Source organism: Arachis ipaensis, chromosome B03 (assembly GCF_000816755.2).
Source record: "Arachis ipaensis cultivar K30076 chromosome B03, Araip1.1, whole genome shotgun sequence".
Classification (NCBI taxonomy): Eukaryota; Viridiplantae; Streptophyta; class Magnoliopsida; order Fabales; family Fabaceae; genus Arachis; species Arachis ipaensis.
Window position 1 is genome coordinate 76,342,675 of NC_029787.2, and position 4,595 is coordinate 76,347,269.

At 32.7% G+C, this 4,595-nt stretch overlaps 1 long non-coding RNA gene across 1 annotated transcript; it reads right to left on the reverse strand.

Moving 5' to 3' along the window:
• LOC107634475 lies at window positions 296-2,272 on the reverse strand. Its single transcript, XR_001618925.2, has 4 exons — window positions 2,171-2,272; window positions 1,933-2,034; window positions 1,479-1,829; window positions 296-477 (listed from the first exon to the last, which is right to left on the reverse strand). It is a non-coding gene; the product is annotated as an uncharacterized LOC107634475 (long non-coding RNA).

Here is a 4,595-nt window from a genome sequence, read left to right on the forward strand (position 1 = left end):
TTTACCAGGTTATAATGGTATCTTTTGTGTTTAAAATGGCAGTTTTTAACCACCGTTTCTACCAGCGTATAATGGCATCGTTTTCATTTAAAATGGGGTTTCTAACCGCCGTTTGTACCTAATTATGATGACAATTTTATGCTTTTTAAAATAAGATTGAAACTACCAATTTAAAGTGATATTTTCGAAACATACTTAAAAATCTCGTAATAACCAGAAGGCATAATCATAAATCAAACATCATAAGATGATTTTTAATTCATACATAATCCAAAAGTCATAATCCAAGTCATAATGGAAATGTCATAATCCAAAAACAAAGTATCAAAGTAACATTTTTCAATAATACGTCTTAACATATAATTCTTAATATACGTCTTAACATATTAAGCATTGTCATGCTTCCTTGTTGCTTGCTCCAGAAGACCTACTTCCTAACTCTTTTGGTGATAGAATCTCACTCTCCTGATCCAATCCCTATAACAAAAATATAATTATTATGAGCACAAGAAATGCAAGAAAAGGGCATATATTGATATACATTATAAGTCTGATTTAATTTATAAGAAAAGGCATATATAAAAGAACACACATTTGTCAAACTTTAGAGACTAAAAAAATATAGTATAAAGTAAAATTAAATCTTTTTTTTTTCAGTAACAGCACTCAGCACAACTTTAAAAACCTTTTTTGTACACATGACAACTTGAATAGTAAAAAAACAAGAAAGTTTTGTTCCAACTTATTGATTTCTGGTTTAGTTTTGATCCTTTAGATTTTCTCCATGCAGGGCACAAAAAAGGGATTCTTCATTGATGCTAAATTCTTCATTTCTGGGTTTCCCATGCAAGAGATTAAGCCCAGTCTTGGATTTTCTTTGGTTGATGGGCTTGGAAGTAATGGTGGGCAAGTAGAGAATAATAATAATCATAATAATGGGAGGCTTCTGTTCCCTTTTGGAGAAATCAAGCATCACCATCATCATTAGCTTTCAGCGGCAGTAATTAGTTATTGGTGTTGAACTTGACCAAAACAACAAACAACAAGCTAGGAACAATTCAACTGGGTATTGGGTATTGGACTGGTATTATTGGTGAAGGCTCATCATGGTAATTAGTTATTAATTAAGAAGAAAATTAATGATGACAATCATGCAATGCATTCATCTGATCTTCTTAATTATATATAATCTGCTTGAAATTGTTCAGAGAGAAGCTAACACAGTAGGATATATATGGTTATTATTACTTGCTCTTAATTTGTATACATTTTAGCTCTTGTTTAATTTGTTATTTCAACAATGTGAGGGTTTACTATCACTCTAGCATAAGCTAGCACTACTACTAATTATATCATAAGCAGCAACAAGAAACTATATCAATATTCAACATATTTGTATTCAACAAGAAACTATGAACCTAAGAAAAAACTGACGGAGATAAAGCAAAGAAAAAAAAAGAGGATAATTGTATTTGTACCTGTGAGATTTGTTGAGTAGGGAACATTCCAGCCAATTGTATTGGAATTTTACCTCCTTCCTTAGAAGCAATATAGGAGACTAGCGCTTGCAATTGCGCTTTAACGGTATCCAACTCTTCTTGCACATTTGGACCACAAGTAGTTGATGTGCCAGCATCATTTGAAGAACCTAAATTCATTTGACTAATCCTTGTAGTGTTGTTCTTGAAAGCAATTGTTGGAACAGCTCCCATACCTAAACCTCAAACACGACCAGGGTGCTCTTTCCCAAAAACTACTCCAAGAGCATCAAGAGGAGAATTAACAGTTAATTCCATCGGTTGTTGGCTGCTATGTACTTCAATCTTCTCCTACATATATAAAAAGAAAGAGAAAGAATCAAAAATAGTATTATCTTATAAAAAAGAAAGAAAAAGAAATACAAACAAGTTACTTATTGCACTTTAGTCTTACCGCTATTTCTTTAGCCTTTTCATTAACATAACTTCCATCTATTTTCTAGTGAGTGATGTCCCACATTTGAACCCTATTAACTTCTTTTCCCGTCTCTTCCATCTAAAATTTAAGAAAAGTAGAAAGACTTGATCAAAAAATAGCAGCCTACTAACTTAGATTAGATATCAAGAAAATTAAGAGATGATGCATGCATTATATTTGAGATAGATTAGATATACATGCATTAATTGATTACCAATTCAGCCCTTCTTCTTGCAATTGATTTAGCACCTGAAGTATGAGGAATTATTTGTTTTTGCCAAATTTCTTGATTCCTCTTACAAAGTTTCTGCAAGTTAAATTTGGACACAATTATTACATTAGTTTGTTTAGTTAATAATGGAAAACTGAAGTGAATACACACGAACAACTATGATAACAACCACTCTTCAATTGCAGAGGGCAACTAGCATAGAATATAGACAAGTTTAGACCAGCTATTGGATGCATCATTCACTTCTACATGTAAATTTATAGCAATATTCACTTCTGCATGTTAACTGCAAGAACCATCATCTTTCAAAACTAACTTAAATAGGGTAAAAATGTGCACTAACCACAGCAATTTAGGACTAAAATAAACAAAGACTGTACCATTATTTAAGACTGCCCCGCAGCCAATAGTTCAATTGTAAAAATAAAGATCAGAACTTCTAGAAACTCTAGAGACACCCAGAAATCAAAATCACTCTTCAACAACATTGACTAGTTCATATTCAATTATATATATTCCAAAGGCTGTAAAAAAGGACAACATTTAACTAGGAGAGTAATTAATAATTAATATCCCCCAACAACTCCATATATATATAACATTATACAATGTTTAAATCAATGAGCTCCTATACAATTTAATAGAGAAACTTTTGTAAAAAAAGTATAATTCCCAAATTTCAAAACTGAATTTCTCTACCAAAAAAATTTCAAGAGACAAAAAATTGAAGTACTTAATAGTTTAGTCAGTTGTAGCATGATACTCAGTTTTACTACTTTATATTTTGCACATTGACTACTGAAAATGAATATATTGTCTGGAATTTGAATTCAGACATACTCTTCTGATTAATCTGAGCAATCCAAAAATAATTTGACTCAGACACCAATAGTAAGCTACAAGAGTTCAGTGAGAGAAGATGACACTGAAAGAGGGGGAAAAAATAAAAATAAAAAAATCAAAGCCTAATTGTTTCTTTCTTGTTTTAGCACTCAAGTCTCAACTAATGAATGATCATGTCTTGGAGGCTCTTCAACCATGATCTTCTGCAACACAAACCATACCTGATTGAAATTGAAGACACAGTAGTGTGGAGCAGATAGAAAAAATTCACATTTTCAATAGAACTAAGAGGATAAAAAGAATCCAACTTGTAACAAATCAGCCGGTTCAAAAAAGTTAAATGTTACATAAACACATCCAAATCAAGAACTGGTTGAACTATAATACTAAAAATTAGTAATCCACAGCATGATGGGACCTGGGTAGGCTACACAGCTTAAAACATAAAATTGAAGCTGCAATTATACTACTGGCAGGTACATGAAAAATCTAATTTGGACATTGACACAAATAAACAAATAAGTTCCAACAACACAGCAACCCATCAGTATATGCAGCAACAAATTAGGATGACATTGATGTTCCAGCATATATTTAAACAGCTCTACTAACATTTAGAGGCAAGGAAAGTCCAGAAACAATATGACAGGCACAATCAAGGAGCAGGAAATGACCATCAGAAATTACAATTTCATCAATTTTGGCCATAACCCAATTAAAAATCACAATGGTAACACATGATTAATCCAAAGAATCTAACCCGACAAATTGACCCAAATCATAAAGGAGTTGAAGTTTAAAACCAACACAACAATGAGAAATCTGCACAATACTCCACAATATCCCAAGAGAAATCACAATGAAACAAAAGAACATGACAATAATTAGGCACACGAAGTAAGAACCACTTAAATCAACCAGGAATAAACTTAGCACATAAACTATCCATCATCAGGAAAATAAAGAAAAAAACTTAAGAAGCATATTTACCAAATATCATAACCCTGACCAATAAGTTGCTCAGAAATTTCCCAAGCAGAATGCCAGGAACAAAGTATAGGAGCAGAGGAAACCAAAAACCAAATAAAGAAAAACTCCAGCCCCAACATTATTCAAGAAGAAGAGTTAATGATCTATTTTTCAGGATAATCTCAAGCAATAAGAACGCAATTAAACTCCATGAACAGAATGCCACAGGCACAAGCACAATCAAACGGCCAGAAATCAATGAATACAGCAAAAGACAGAGGAGAAGAAAAGAAAGGAAGGAAGGATTTTGAATAAGCCAAAACAGTGTAAGGGAGAGAGAAGGAAGATCGAGAGCACCGTTATACTGTGTTTCGTTTAAGGCTAGGGTTGCAATTCTTTTGTTTTATATATGTGTGAAAACGGCGGTTCAAAACCGCCATAATCACCCAGAACCGCCAGCAAACACAAAGTTAATTATGGTAGCAACCAAAAATGCCATAATAACCGGGTATTACGGCGGTTCTTTAAAATCGCCGTAATATCAATGCCATTTTAAACTCTTTTTTTGTAGTATGAGTTTGAAAAGAACCAAGTG